This window comes from Emydura macquarii, unplaced genomic scaffold, assembly GCF_026122565.2.
Source record: "Emydura macquarii macquarii isolate MOO-44397 ecotype Brisbane River unplaced genomic scaffold, CSIRO-AGI_Emac_v2 contig_320, whole genome shotgun sequence".
NCBI lineage: Eukaryota > Metazoa > Chordata > Testudines > Chelidae > Emydura > Emydura macquarii.
This window is the reverse complement of record NW_027130457.1, coordinates 1,728,748-1,745,635: the sequence shown is the minus strand read 5'-3', so window position 1 is coordinate 1,745,635 and position 16,888 is coordinate 1,728,748. Positions and strand designations below refer to the sequence as shown.

Below are 16,888 nucleotides of genomic sequence, written 5' to 3'. Positions count from 1 at the left end.
CTCTTCCCAGTCAGTCTGACATCATAGAATTGTGCAGTGCTCTCACAGGATACAGGAGAGAGTCAGGGCACTGATGTCAAGGTAATTATTCAGAATGCCAGCCAAAGACTGAGGTGCAATAGTTATTCCTTCATCTTTAACTCGTGCACCAATTTAGCACAGCCTATCCTGCCTATTGTCCTCACACAGTGTTCCCCTAAGACATGGCCTGGACTGAGTGGTAATGGAATAGACTAAAGTTCTGACTAAACTAAAGGTGAAATCCTGCACTGAACAAAGCCAGACAGCACCCCACATCCCATTACATCCATCAGTAATAGACACATCCAGGAGGCAACATGGTCTAAAGAAATAAGCATAGAGTTTGGAGTCAGGAATTCCTGAGTATTAAAACTTAGAACTGGTCAGTAAAGAAGAATTTTCTAGTGCAAAATGTTAACTTTTCAGAGAAAAATATAAAAATGAGATATTTTAGCCAAAATCCAAAATAGCTCAATTCACAACTGCGATTGCAGTGCCTCCTGGGAGTTGTAGTTTGGATACCTCATGCTTCCTTTCTCCACTACAGACCATGTGCCCTGGTCAGAGTACATTTCCATGATGCACCATGATGAGATGAGAGAGTGCATCATGGGAGTTCCATGGCCACAGATCATCATGGAGATGAAGTCCATCTGGGAAAGATGGCCCACAGAGGAGAATGGGGATGGAGACAACTGAACTACAACTTCTACTATGCACCATGGTGACATTTCGAATTTGAAATACTGTTTTTTAGGCATTTGGGATTTTGATTTTAAAAAGCTGAAATTTTTCATTGAAAGAAGACACTTTTCACAAAACATTTTGTTCAGTGAAAATCCTAGTTTTCCATTTAAAAATAGTTTTTAAAAATTTGCGATTAGCCCTACTACCACTTCTGCTGATGCAGCCCAGTGCTATCTGACTCTGGGCAACTCACATTGCTTCCTGTTCTAAATTTCCCCATCAGTAAAATGCGGAGAACAACACATAACTGTCTAATAATCTATCGTGATGTTATTAATTAATATTTAAACAGTGCTTTTTAATATGGAAATTACCATGCAAGTCTTAAATACTGTTATCTGCATGAGGGTCTGTTCTCAAAATTCCCCTCAAAAGCATGACCCAGTCTCTTACATACGGATCTGGTTGATTTAGCTGCCCTTTTCAATGTGGAAACCTGCTATCTTCTTCGTTTTATGTTTTGATGTTTTCATCCCCTTTTGTTATTTCATATCCCATCATGCCAACTCTGATTGCGACAATTGGGTGACTTAACTGGAACCGAGGGATACAAAATAACAGTAATAAAAGATCAGAATGCAGAAATTGGCAGGTAAAATATTTATGCATAGAACATCAGCACCAGCTGTTTTATGCCACCGTCAACAGCCAATTGATCTAAGTTTATCTATCTACAGCACTTGTGACTTTTTTTTCCTTCATGAATTAAAGATAAAATGAAGTTGCACTGAAGTTGCACTTTGGAGTGGAAATAGCCACCCAAAAGTTAAGGCTGCAACTGAAGTTCTATTATAAACTCAATTTTGCCTCACCCCTGTATTCGAAAATACCTCAGAAAAAAGTCACATTGGCCTCAAAATTGGTAAATTAGATCTTAAGCGGAGTTACACCTTTTCTACAAAAGTTGAAGTGAATTGGGTAAGAGGTTCCTGAATTATATCCTTCAAATAGAGGTTCAACCAAAGTTCAAAAAACCTCTTTTCCTTGTATTTAGCCGTGACACTCTGAGTACCTTTCCCAGACCTAAAGAAGAGCTCTGTGTAGCTTGAAAGCTTGTCTTTCACCAAAAGAAATTGGTCCAATAAAAGATATTATCTCATCCAACTTGTCTCTCTAATATCTCTTTTCCACACAGGGAAAGAGTTCAAGATGTAAATCAATCACTAAGAAAGCTTGTCAGTGGAAAAAGGAGAATTATTTCCACCAAATGTTCTTCTGTTACATTTGAGCCAATGCGCTTCCTAAGACTCACAAGAATTTGTGGGCAACAAACATTCTTAATGCTCAGTAGAGATATTGCATTCCTGTTGACATCAGGGAGATCCACAGGAAGGGTGGGTGGAAATCTCATGCCACATTGCTTCCCTTCCAGCCCCTAGTCTCTCCAGTACCCTCCACTCAAAAAAGGTGCTGTCTCTTATTCAAATAATGACCACAACCTTAATTCTAACCCAGAAAAGACAACAATGGGCTGTGATATCTAACGTGTATAACACTGCACAACATATACATTAAAATACCACAAATAATTCTGTAGATCTTAGATCTTTCTGTAGACCCCTCCCCTGACACCTTTCAGGGTGTCAAAGCCCAGGCTCCCACCCGAGCCTGAACATCTTCATTGCAACTTTTACCCCCATAGCCCAAGCCCCATGAGCCCATGTCAGATGCCCTGGGCCACCTGTGGTTGTGCGTCTTTAAATGCAATGTAAATGTACACTTATGGTATCTCTACACTGCACACTGAGTGGGCTCTGACTCAGGTTTCAGCCCAAGCCCCCACTTTCATCCACACAAATCAGTCTGCTCGAGTCAGCAAGCACTCAGGACTCAAGTCCTAATACCCTGATATGGGAGTGGGTCAGAGCCTGAGTCCAAGCCCTGTCATTTTGCAGTGTGGATGCAGCTCAAGCCGCAGACCTGAGTCAGAAGGTTTTCGTAGTGCTAAATGGATGTGTTAGCATGGCCGTGAGACCCAATCCAGCAATAATAAACCCAGGTTTACAATGCAGTATGAGCACTCAAGAGTGGACTTAGAAAAACCAAGTCCACAAGCCCAGGTGACACAGCTCTGGGTCCACAATACAATGTAGAAGTAGTTTTTGTCTCTTGATGCCTCAGCTCCCCACATGTAAAATGATGTTAATGTTACTTCCCTACCTCACAGTGATTCCATGATCTATTATGCAATTTCACTTTATATTTATCAACATTAATAAAAACTTCCAAAACACAGAGTTACGAAACATACCTAAGCAGCAAGAAGCACACTGCTGCAAACTACTGGGGCAGAGTTAAGGTTGTGCTTCTTCAAGGAGAAAATCAGTGCTTTGCCTATAGCCATTAGGTGATTTTTAGGTAGCCTTGGAAATATAAAATGCTAGTAATCAGAATGTGAACTGAATCTGAAAACTTTCCAAATTATCTCAGCCATGTTTGAAATCCTGAATGTTCTTGGAGACAGTAATTAACAGTGCAATAGAAATTGGAAGTGGGGATTTTGGCCTGCACAAATGTGGAGTGTAGAAGCTTCTGTTTGAATATCTTATTAAAGTTTAAGTAATCCATATAGGATAGAGCTTAAGTATCAGCAACACTTGAGAGAATAAACTAGCATGGGCTGTAAACTTCAAAATGAGTGAATATGTATTGATCTGATGCAGGGGGGGAGAAAAATCTCTTTCTATTAAAGTTCAGAGAGAAACATCATGAGGAACTTCCAGGAACTGAATGTGCTACAACTATTAGCAAATTAGAGTATGCAAAACTTTCCAGAACTTTAATGTGGTACACATTTCAAAAGCCATTTTCTCAGTTTTCACTGTAAATATGAACCACTAAGCAGCTGGGAAATCTAATATAGTTTTAAAATCTGCTTAAAATTTTGATATTTTAATATTTCTAGGGAGGGTCCTTTCATAATGCATTTACAAATAAAAAAACATAATATAATAAAAGACAAATGTGTTGTAAAGGAGTACAATTAAGCTTCATTCATTTGTTGTACATCCCCATCTTTTCCACTTTTTCCCCACATATCAAGGCAACATGATTTTGATCGTATGGAAATATGTTTCCAGTTTCTGATTTAGATAGCCAGAAAAACCTGCTGCACACGCAAGGTTTATGAAACTGGTGGTGGGGGGTGGTATTGCCAGGTTTAAATGAAATTTTAAAAATTGGCTACTGGTCATGCCACTAATGAACACTTGTTGACTCTCTGCAGTTACAGTTATCATTGTCTAGCAACAAGGAAAGTTGAACAACGTTAACAGGGGTTTTCCATTTAGATTTTACAAAATCAGTTGCTTTTCTCAGGAAACCATCCTTGTATCATGTAATGCTTCTCTCTCCTCCCGACCCCCCCAATGACAGAAACTGATGGAGCATCTTTAAAAACAACAAAACGAATTTACTTGGAGCTCAGCATCCTGTCTAACAACAATCACTTCTCTATCAAGGTTACTTATGGAGTTGGTAACAAACACAGACATCCTCATCTCTTGATCATAAATTTAGAAATAAGAACCTATTTCTCTGGCCATTCATATTTTAGCTGCAGTCTGTATGAATTAGGAGTATTTTATGTTTAGCCAGGGTTTAGTGCCAATGAGGTTTATAGCAATTTTATTAGAAGCATTTAACAAGGCTCAGTCCTGGAGCAGTCGGACCAGTGAGCAGCCTGATGGTCAGTGTGTGTGAATGCAGTAGTTGGCAAGAATAGCCAGACTATCCACAAACAGAGAGAAGGGAAGGTAAATCATAAGTACATTCACATAGACTTCTACAAAATTTCTCCTGTCCATTCCTATTACCGAGTGTGTTTCCAATTACTGTTCTTCTGTGAGGAGTGTCCTGCAGAATAAATGACAACATGGAAGCACAGAAAAAAAAATCTCAGCTTGGCACTGCAATGTATTCACATTTGGAAAGGCTATCTTCAACTCCCTTCCTCTCAATGCCTGCACCAGTCCAAGCCTGTTCTCGGTGACACCCACAATCTGTAAAACGGCCTTTGGAAAGTATCCACGTGCTCTCTCTTCTTCAGAAACCGCTGCATTTTCCTGTGAGATGCACAGGCACAAAGGAGAATATGTGAGCAGCTTTCATTGTAAATAATCTGCCACAGAAGGTCAGGATCAGCTAACCTTCCCCACCAGAAGAAGAAAACAGGGAGCAAAAAAAGACAGAGCGAGGCAGAGATCGGATTTCTCCTAATGTCCAGCCCGTCTGTTCAGCCAGATGGCCCGATGGAACCACAAGAGGCAGGTGTCACAGTCAGAGAGAAACCTGACCCCTGCCTGGTTTATCATACTCTGGCCAAAAATAATAATTCATCGGCAGCTAGCAGAACCCTCAAGGCTTTATGGACTAGCATACTGAGCTTTCCTGTAATCACTGGGATATTTCCAGAAACAAGGGGTTGCATGACTTATTATTTGAACGTGATAACATGACCCACACAAACACAAGGAGATAATGGGCAAGACTGAACTCTGCAAATTGAATTGCACCATGATCCATCATTAACATAAGTGATCCATTGCTTTATTGAAGTAGCCTTCTAAATGAACAGGTCACAATCTATTTTAAAAGCTCAGAGATTTGTTAATGTTGCAAGGATTTATATTGTCTTAGAACATATAACCTGAGTGTAACTAAATTTGTAAGCAATTTTAGAGGGGGGGGGAGAAGGAGAGGTGGAAAACACATGGTTTATTTAACTTCCGAGCTATTTTAAAAACATGTTGATGTCATGTATGGATACACAAGTATGTGGACAAACATTTTTATATATAATAGTAAATTAGTGAATTTCTTTTTTATCTATACAAATCCTATTTGGAAAAAAGTTTCCACTCCTTGCAGGATTTCACAGTGCAAGGAGTTCAGAAGAGACTCTGACATGGTGGGGAAATTAAAGCACTACCAGTTAATATGAAGCAGCAATTCATGCAGAATTAGCATTGCCTTTCAGAACAGATTTACTGAATTGAACCTAAGAGGGGTTTAAGATTAAGTCATTTAATTGCTACTTTAGGAACTCTGGATTTTGCATAGACATGAGTCCAGGTGTTAATACTGATTCTTCCCTGTTCAGTTCAGATAACAGGACTGAGCCTCAGAACCAATCAAGACAAACCTTTCAAAGATTTCCTCTCCTTTTCAGTCTATCCTGACAGCTTTATGTTAATTGCAGACTCCACAGAGAATTAGGGCCATTACACTCTGAGAGTGTTGAATCTTGAATGAAGAGAGGGTTCTTCCTTTTCTAACTATTCTGAACAAAAGTTCATACCAAGAATTATGTATTTGGCCTTGCAATCTAATTTATATTCTGTTGTTTTCATCTTGATGACTCATAAGATCATTCAAGTTGTTTGCATGTTGGATGCTAAGTGAAGGAGTATGACTGGCAACTGTCAGATCCTCAGCTGCCTTGACAGAGATGTAGTTGTGCTTGGGAGTCAGAAGGGGAGGATTGACCACGTGGTGGGGCCTAGAGGGAGCATGTTAGGCTACAGGACCAGAGGCGCCCACACCCCCCCAAAGGAAATACTGGTGGGAGCATGCAAGGCATCAGAAATTCCTGAACAACAGTGGTAATCCATGTTCCTCCCCATTCCGCTGCTTTATTTTTTTATTTGCACACACCTAAACCGGTCCTCCCTGGCAGCCCCATTCTGCCACCCCTCCTCCTCCGGTTAACTGCATTATGGCTGTCCTTGAATAGATGGGCAGTGAGGTAGGGGGCTTTTTGAACACTCTGTCCCTTTCAGGGCATTGATGCAGGGGCACACTTTCTTCTTATATGTTTCTAAGGTAACACCAAATAAATATTCCTGTACAAGCTGTTTGGTTAGTTTCCTCATCAAGCATATTTCTTTTATTCATCCTGCACTTCTTTCCCTTACCTACGGACTGAAATTCACTATGCCGTGCTGCTTTTATCAACAAGGGTGGACAATTTTCTTCTCCATGTGTAGCTTCAAGAACATTATTAACATGCATGCTTAGAAGACTGGATTCACTCTTTCAGCCATTCTCCAGTTGATCGCACAGGCATGGGAGCCAAAAACAATGAAATAACTTGCTTGTGAATGATAATGAAGTCTCTGTACACCACTCACAGCTTTCTTGGAAACCTGAATATGTATTTGTGCCTGCCTCTCTTCTGCCTTTCAAACCTAGCTTATACTTGTATTGAGTTAACCTAGCCGATTTGCTACTTATATTAATAAGACAATTAAGCCAGATTGTTAACTTTTATTTATAGAGTTTATTTACCCTTGAACATTTGGGTTTCAGTATGCATGATGAGATGAGCCAAATTCTCCCATCTGCTAAGACTACTTTCCACAGCTTAGGAAGTAGACTTAAAACAGCCAGCGTCTAGTGCCGTAGTTGGTACCATGGACCTGATTCAGCAAGGAACATGAGTAGTTTCAATGAACTCAGTGGAAGACGTTCAAATGCATAAAGTTAGGCATGTGCTTCAGCTCCTTGGAGAACCGGGACCTATGTGACTCAAGTTGAGTACAATTTGGAGCCTCACAGAGATTCATGCAACCCTCTTCTTTAATTTTAATCAATATTGTTTCACTCTCATGTTTTGCTTTGAGTGGAGAGGTTATTCTTTAAAGTCACGAATTCTCAACTCTTCTGACAATGAAAGAACTGGATACCAAGAACTGGCCCAAAGAGAGTCCCAGGTTCACCTGAAAGGTTCACATTATCTTCTCAAAAGCCTAGATGAGTTCTAAGTTCTTAACAAAACCTGACACCAGGGAAATTTTGCCACAAAGTTTTTTTTTTTTTTTTAATAGTTCCACTACTGATACCAGTTTATTAATAGATATTATTACAGAAAAGATGTGTTCCTAATACTCAGCAGACACAGATATGATGTGATGTCATTTGCAGAAATAGCTCCAGAATACAGATTTTTTAGGAATGAGATCATAGGTAGGGCTAGTCAGAAATCAAACATTCTATTTTGCAATATATAGATATAATAAATTAACAAATAAATTGAGATTTCAGAATTTATTTTTGTTCTGTATTGGGGCCTTTTGAAAAGGTTTGCAAAAAAAAGAGAGAGACAGCCACCACCCCAGAATAGCCAACATCCCACTGTATAGAAACCTCACTTGTGATGTGGGAGACCCATGTCCCATCCCCTAATCCCTCTCCCTCTCCCTGTCCTAACCACTGGTCTACTGGCTATTCTGGGATAATGGGTTGGTGTCTCTCTCTATGAGTTTGACTTAAATTCCATCCTGGACCTGAGAAACCTTCTGTAGAACAGGCTCCTGCCCGATCTGGTCCTGGAGGCCCTTCCTCGGGCCCCGGCTCGGCGGAAGGCCTCTGCGCCCTCCACCAAAGAGGGGATATTAGCGTCCACAGACTAATGCCCCAGCCCTTCAGGCAGGGCGGGCGAGCAAGGAGTCTTTCGCCCCAGCCCTTCAGGCAGGGCGGACGAGTAAGAAGCAGTGACATCGACTCAAGTGGGCAGGAGATGATATTCGCTCTTTCGGGGTGGCAAGGATAGGGGGGAGAGGAGGGGAATGCAGGCCCACCCAACTCCACTGCATCTCAGCCCAGGACCCTAGCAATGGCAAAGGCGTTGCCACTCAGTCAGTGGGGCTTCCGCCGCAACAAGCTGACTGGGCTTACCCCTTATACAGCCACGCCTATGACTATCCCTGGGCTCCTTCCTTCCCATAATCCCCGGTACCTGCGTCTGCTGGTTCCTCCAGATCGCCAGAATACACCGCCCGGGGTAGACCAGCCAGTCCCTCTTCGTCCACGGGTGGTAGAGTGGGGAGCTCCTCGGCGAGGGGCAGCTTCTCTAGGTCCCAGGGCTCGGGGTAGGGCTCAGTTTCCAGCAACTCCTCCAGGTCTGGTCCTGCCTCCAGGGGTTCGGTGTCCGGCAGCTCCTCCAAGTCCAGGCCAGCTTCCGGGGAGAACTCCCAGTCCTCCGGTTCAGGGGGCTCGTCCCAGTTGCTGCGGCCCCGAGGCCGGGCCCAGTCTTTCGGGCCTGTAGGCCTCAGCCAGTCAAGGGGGCCCGGAGGCCCGATCCAGGGTTTAGAGGCGGGCCGCCGGGGTCGCTCCTGGGGCCTCAAGGCTGGGAGGCAGTTACCTGGGGGGAGGCCTGGCCTGGTTCGGACCTTCGCTGCAGCCGGAGAGACAGCACGTCTGCCTCCAGCGGCAGCCCTCTCCCTTCTGAGCCACAGGGCCTGCTTTTTGTAGCTGCAGTCCTTACTGAGGCTCCGCCCCCCTGCTGCTGGGTTGGCTGGCCGGCAGGACCTATCGGTGGCCGGCTGCCGGGCAGACTGTGCTGCCGGCCTGTTTAGGGTCTAATCGTGCCCTTGCGGCCCTTCCTCGGGCCCAGGCTCGGAGGAAGGCCACTGTGCCTTCCTACACCTTCCCAATGAAAGTTCATTGAAACATACGTTTTTGTGCAAAGCTTTGGGTTTGACGAATTGGTGTTTTCTGACAGAAGAATATTTCCTCAAAAAAGTCCTGACCAATTCCAATCACAGCACCAACATTTTTGATGCATTAAGGCCCCCAGTTTCTGTAGATCTCTCTTTTATTTGCACACACACACACACACAGACACTTGTGCAACAACTCAAACTGCAAGTGCAAACCGATATTTCATTTGACTAATTGCATGCTTGACAACAGTACACAGTTTTCACATGCAAATGGCAGTTTGCACATGTAAATGTAAGTTTTCAGTATGTAAACAGGTATGCACAGGATCTGAAAGACCCTTAAAGGTCCACATTTTCAAAATATTCCCCCGGGCAAGATGTGTGGGCAAAATGAACCTGCAACTGCATGCAGAACACAGGTACCTGCATCTGCACCTGAGATTAGCTAGCTTAGCACCTAATCCTATTTGCATTTACAATTATGTAATGGACACACTTGATTGCAAATAACTTTGCACTTCAGCAAGGTGCACACTATTTTTTTAAACAGTCCCTGAATCTCCATGCCCTGAAGGTAAGTGTCAAAGGACCTCCCTTTAGCACACTCACATAATGTGCAGGCATTGTCAGTCATAGGTGAAGTTCTGCAATTGTTTGTGAAAATAGGCCTCCTAATTTTCCAGAGGTACAGCTTTAGGCTACAATATGGAACCTAAGGATTATTTGTGATCAAAGAGAAAGAGTGCATGATGGTACATTTGGAGCTTGATCTAAAATGTATTTCTAAGTGAAACCAACAGAGAGATCGGCCAGCTAGAGTGGACAAAGTACTGGCCCAGATACTTGCCCAATACATAAACTGAACTTTCTCTGAAATGCATACATTTTGGTTAAATTTTAGAATTATTTTTCATTTTCATACATCAGTCCAGACAAGCCCAGAAAGAGGTAGCAGCAGACATTTCACAAGAGGGCCTGTTCTCACAAGTGAAGTTCAGGTCTGACTAAGCATGATAAAAAAGGGTTTGGAGATATACCCAAACTTTTGGTCACTTTTGGAAGCACACCTGCATTCTCAGGCCACTATCTACTTATTCAGTTTTAAAGAACTTCTTAAAGCAGTCTCATGGCTGTCTTAAATTGCACCACCTGCAACAACCATACTAGGGACTGTTCAAGCAGGCAAGGATTGTAAAGTCACAACAGCAGCACTATAGCCGTTTTTTTTCTCCTGTACAAACACTCACCATGTGTCAAAATAGAGCTGGATATATTGCTTGAGGGCTCCCCAATGCAAAGAAAATCCCTTCCAAGTTGGTTCAATCAGTTTCTGCCTGCTCTTTGCTTCCTGAATGGTCCAAAAAAGTGAATCAGGGCCCAGGATGTGGCCCGATTTGCATAGGGGTAAATGACTACTTCTGGAACACAAAGTGCAAGGCACTGGAGAACCAGACTGGTACTTGTTATTAATTGAGATGCCTCTTTTGTGAGTCACATAGTTTCATTTCATGGGTAGAGTTCAATGTCAGGTTAGGCACTTTCCATTCATTGCAGGAAAATTTAGACTTCCGAGTTGTATTTAATCAAGTTTAATTAACTTGTCCAGCCAGCATTTTTATAGTAAGAAGGCATTTTAGACCTTTCCAAACTCCCGTCTCCATTCCCCCCCCAATCCACTGTGTCCAATGCAGCAATTCACTCAATCCTCATTATGGGCCATTCCCCCCCCCCCAAATATGTTTCTCCTTCTGATCAGTAATGTGCAGGAACATCTTTATTTCCAAACATGTTACATAATTATTCACACTGGCTGTAGTAACACCAAAATTTTCCACAATGCATACGAGACCCAAATGTGACCAACTGCACAACAATGAGCAGAAACTAAGACTTCTTTTGAGAGTGGGGAAAGGTCAAAACAGTGCAGCCAGAACGGAATAGATTGGGAGAAGCCTATTGGTGAGTGACTAGCTCTGACATGCCCCTTTAGAAGTCATGCTTTAGGCAGCTGATGCCTAAGGCAGACTCTGCAGATGGAAGATTTTTTTCCACAGAGGGCAAAGCAGATAAAAATATAGAAGAATTAAACAGACAGTGAAATAGTAGATGTAAAGTTTATAGGAACTAAAAACATTTTATCATTATAATCAACTGATATACAAACTGTCATATGAGGCATTACTGGACCCATCAGTGAAATGCAACCACCTCCAGAGTGGAACACAGTAGGTATTTAAGAGTGCCCAGCAGTAGCTTTGACTAGGAAGAGAAGAATATATCTTCTCCCATTGAAAGAAAGAAAAAAATTAGACCAAGATTGCTCAAGCAGAAATTTAGCCAAGACACCAGATTTTACATTCCTGTTCTTTCAGAGAGAACTATGGAATCCTTAGTGACCACAAGTAGTTAGGGGCATGGTCTGCATCTCATTAAAAAGTGGCAGCAAAGAGTCCCTTAACACTATGCTAGGGAGCAGGAACCCAAATTCAGAAAAGTATCCCTGTTCAAGACTTAAAGTTAAACATTCATTTTTAAATACACATTTAAATGTTATTCTGAATAGGGATCAGCTCAAGCGCATGCTTTCTTGATGTGGAACCTGAATTAAAAAACTGCTCACATGTAAAAGGGATATTGAATGAGTCACCACTTTCTCATCCTAAAACATCTAGGTTTTCCTGAGATGTTTTCCCCCTAAATAATCATCCAGCCTTATTTTCTCAGAGCTGACAGAATCACTACACATGATAGCATGAATGTACACATGCACACACAGCAGCCGTACAAAACTACTTCTATAATAGGATGATATTTTAAAATACCATATCGTTTTCAAATGTAGGCCTGTCTGACTAAGTTTACCATGACAAGTCAGAAGAACAGGGCCTGGACTCCTATACAATACCTTTTGGGCAACGTAATACTGATATGCATGGAAAGAAGGAGGCATGGCTCTACTGCTAGAGGTGTCATTCTTCATAGAATATGTTAAACATAAGATGTTCTGCCTATGATTCTCAGCTACATAAGTAAAAGCTGATGATCATGTGGCATTTTTCAAAGGTTATAGTCCCTTACACAACATGCCTTCTTAACATCATTTGTCTGTTCAGTCTCTATTACCAGCATACAAAACAACTCTTTGCTTTGTACCATGTTTTGTGATACCTTGAGTATGATAGTTGCTCTATAAAACCAAATTCTATTCTACTATAAAAATGACTCATAAAGAAGTTTCCACTTAAAGTGTATGTTTCTCCTCTTTAAGTGTAGGTATGCACACACACAATTCTGTAAACACACAAAGGCTTTAAGTAGACACATTTTTATAAGTCATCATTGAAGTAGAATAGAATTTGGCTTTATATAGCACCTATCATACACAAGCACTTTACAAAGCAATGGTTTAGAAACTGGTAATGCAGTGATTCTGTGGGTAAATACACATAATTTAAGTGCAGTGGATAAATGTATGAGTATTACAATTTTCCTCTGTTACCCATGAGCCGAAAAGCCACAATTATGAAAACGCAGATGCTACTGGATCTTCATTCATTTATTCTCTTTCCACCTCCAACTCACCTCTCCATTTTAATAGTTTGTACTTTATACATTCAAATATTTCAATTGTCATAAATGAATGACAATGTGAAAATGAGATTAACATATGACTAATTAAGTGAGTAGAAAAATTAAAATTTATCAATGTATTTCATTTAAGCCCTTTGCATTTTAGTTCTCACAGAAGTATTCACCCCCCTCCCCGCCAATTTGTTTGGATTGTAATTTTATTATTGATGTTTAATGAGATTTGCATGAATTGATGAGATCTACACTGTGGATATTTCACTATTTAAAAAAAATTATAATCATATTCTGGCTGTTATCACCTTGTTAGCAAAGAGAGTAAGAAAATAGTTTGCAGTCCTTGACAGAGAAAAAATATGATTTCCTAACAGAAACAGACCTATAGGTAAAAGTTGTGATTCTTTTAAAAGTCATATTAGTGCAAATTGGACAATTGTGTGGTATTAGCAAAGTCAGAATGGAAGTTCCAAGCACAAAATTATGTCATACTCTGCTTGCATATCTGGTATTGCCAAAGCTATTTACATATAATTATATAATATATTCACACAGATAGCACTTAACTTTAATCAAACTTGGAATTCTCAGGCAAAGCACATAGAACTTTGCTCTTAATGTAATATGTTAGCATATATTATTAGGGACACTAGAAAAAGGAATGACAGAAAACTGGGTACATGTGTACATTAATTTAAAAAAAAAAATTGTTTTAAACTATGACAGTTTCATATTATTGTGGTACATGATATCTGTCCAATAAATAAATATGAATAGTGTATCCATGAATACATATACACGCACACACACACACACAAACACCTTATCCCAAAATATTCAAGAACAAAATGGGGTATTTCATTTGAGCAGATATTATCCCCTTCAGGATTATGCAAATCTAAAAATTCTATTCTTATATATATCCCTCTCAAAGAAAGTTAATGTTCATGGCCAATTATCCTTAACCTGATAAAATATTGCCTTCTGTATATTCATATTTTTTCATACTGTCGATTTAATTACTTCTTATGCACATTAGCCTGATCCATGCCCACTGAAGTTAACAGGAGTCTTTATTGGCATGTATGGACTTTGGATCAGGTTAATAAATGGCATGCATGTACACACACACAACTACCAGTCAGAAAACTGGGTACATTTGTATATGTAAAACAGATGCTCCCAAGTACATTCTAGAGCACATGGAAATATCAGGTCATTAAAATAATTTAAATATCAGGAAGAAAAAAGGAGTATATATCCAAAGATTATTTGGGGGTAATTTAGGTTCTTTATAGTCCATAAACTTTTGGAATTCACTCCTATTCCTACCACCATCATTGAAGCGATGAGTTATTTAAGAATAAAAAAAATTGTTATATGAATAGATATTTGTTTTCCTATCTGAAAACTGGTTTCTAATCACAGAATGTTTATGGTTGTTACTAGGATTTGTTTGAAAAGAGAAGAACCCCACAGATGGGTACAGAATATGTAACTGAATACAGCAGAGCAACCCAGTCATATGGATTTGGAATATCTTTGTATATTTCTTTCTTATATGACTCTGAAAGTGATGGGATAGCAGGATCTGAACATTCTTAGTGGGCAAACTTCCTTCTACTGTTTGTGAACACAACATAAATGGTGGGAGATTGTACTATCTTCAATTGCTGTGCTGTCCACCAGAATAGCTAATGGAAACCATGGATTTGGCATTCAATACAGAATTCTTTTTGGCAAATTAATCCAAATAAAGTAAAATTTTGGCAACAAAATATGTTATTAAATGATAGCTGTGAGAAAGACAAATGAGCTATTTTCCAAGGAAGCTTTTCACATTAATGTGTTTTGTTTCTTATCATCAGAAGAGAGAGAATATATTTTCCATACCTTCTCCAGAAGAGACTCTTTGATCTTAGCACAGAACATCATAAGGCACCTAATTTGATTAGTTAAAATGTAAGCCTCTGGTTTATGTGTTGATATGTACCTGAGCACTCCAAATCAATTTCAGCAATTAGCTACTTATGACTTTGGTAGTATAACCATCTGGCTTTCAGTTCTGAGGAGATATTTTGTAAGAATCCTGGAAGCTGCTCAACAGTAAAATGTGATCAGTGAAATGTCTAATAAGATGTTGGCAGGAATAAAATAAAGATTTCTTGACCAGATCATGAATCTCATAGCTTGAATTCTAAGCCCCTTGTTTCATTGAAACATTTAACTCCTGATATAATTTTTATCTCAAATCTGATGTACGTCGAAAGATGCATTATCATAACACCTGCTCAGTATGCTTGAACTGTTATGCTTTTGCAATTCACAGTGCAACTTAAACTATAAAGGGGGAAAAAAAAAAAAAAAGCAAAACCGCAATTGCTTTTTGGGGTCAACCAGCTCTGAAATAATGCTTTTTTTTTTTTTTTTTTTAATTTAGCACCCTGTACATATGTTTCACAATATATAAAGGAAAACTGTGAACCATCAAAAAAGATCATAGAATTAGTACAAAGTCCATCAAGTACCTAATCCTGCAGTGAAAATCATGTTCAAAATATGAGAGACATGTATGTCTCTTAACGTAACCTAGAAATCATCTTAGAACTGGTACCAAAGTCACAAAGCTCTTCACATTTCTACTTGACATAAAAAAATATTTGAAAAATATTTATCAAGAAGGAATGATACTGGAAAAAAAACATATTTAGCTATGTAAAAGACTTGCTTCCAGCATGATTTACAATTCAGTGCTAAACTGCTCATTTAAATGTTTATTTAAGGATTATATATATTTTACTTATCAACACATGACTAATTTGTACAAGATCACTTTGAAATACAGACCATAATAAATCAAGCTTACATTTGGATACTTTATTTACCAAGGCTGCTGAATTAATTTCTGGTCATGAAACTAATTCTGCTATCCAGTTCTAAATAATATATATATCAGGTTGTTTCAAAAGTTGTTTCAAGTCAAATTCTTTTGTCTTGCCCTCTTCCCTTAAATGTAACATATCTCTTTAAAGGTCAGTGCTGCAGAAAGCCTCCCCATTGCTTCCCCTCGCCCCCAAAGAGACTGAATTTTAGAAATATGTGAAATCCTGATTTACTCAAGTTTTGCACTATCCCTTATTTATATATACTTTTCAAAAAGAAAAAGTCCCAGATTTGGTACAGGATCTTAATATTTAGCAAAATTGCTCTACTCTCTACCAATTATATGTATGTGTGTGTCATACCTATGTGTTTTAAAGCCACTTACCAAACCCTTTAATAGTTAAGCACCTGCAAGGTCTCAAGGGGCAGAGACATATCCTTCTCCCTCCCTTCACTTTAACATCATCTGCAGGAGACCAAAGACTTATTCACTTTCTTTAGAACTTATTGAAGTTCTCTGATTCCAAACAACGGAAGGAAAAACAACCTGATAATTTAGATTTTTGTGTGTATGCTATTCCAGCTCCTAAACAGACTCAACATCTTTCTATGCATTGTTTATGAATCCTGTACTTAACAACAGATGCAATCACAATATACAATACCAAAAAAAAAACAAAAAACAAAAAACCCCTTACCTGCTAGATGAAATTGCAGCAGCAAGAGCAAGAGCAGCAGCAGCATGCACTGTAGCTTGTACTATACCTTCTTTCTCTAAATCACTGTGGCAATAAACTGCCCTTTCTAATGTCACCCTTCGTTCACAAAGGATCTCACATGCAAGACAGGCAGGTAGAAACCACTTTCTGACTGGAAGAGGTTGTCTCCCTTCTCAGAAATGACTGAATCTCTCTCTGTGGGTCCCTACACATTTACCCTTCAGATCAATACTGCTCTTTAGCAGCAGCTTGAGCTCAACTGCAGCTGATAGAGACTAGCCAATTGGTATTGAGGATTCCCTGTCTGTCACCCCCTCCCTCAAAAATACACAGCTTGCATTTGAAATTGTATGAGTTGTGAAAAGTAATTTTAACCCTTTGCTTGAAATCTAACCCGTTCTTTTGGAACTCCCCTCAGCTTTCATTTCCCCCTTGTTTTCAGAAAATCCCTGATTGAACATAATATTCCCAGTTGGAGTCTTTAAAGCT

At 39.8% G+C, this 16,888-nt stretch overlaps 1 protein-coding gene across 1 annotated transcript in view; it reads right to left on the bottom strand.

Moving 5' to 3' along the window:
• The window catches only part of CDH12 (cadherin 12), a 701,357-nt gene extending 684,838 nt beyond the window's left edge, over positions 1 to 16,519 (bottom strand). Inside the window, exon 1 of the mRNA XM_067569738.1 lies at positions 16,379 to 16,519. The gene's annotated coding sequence lies outside the window, so the exon portion shown is untranslated. The remainder of the gene's footprint in view (positions 1 to 16,378) is intronic.
• Between the last annotated feature and the right edge of the window lie 369 nt (positions 16,520 to 16,888).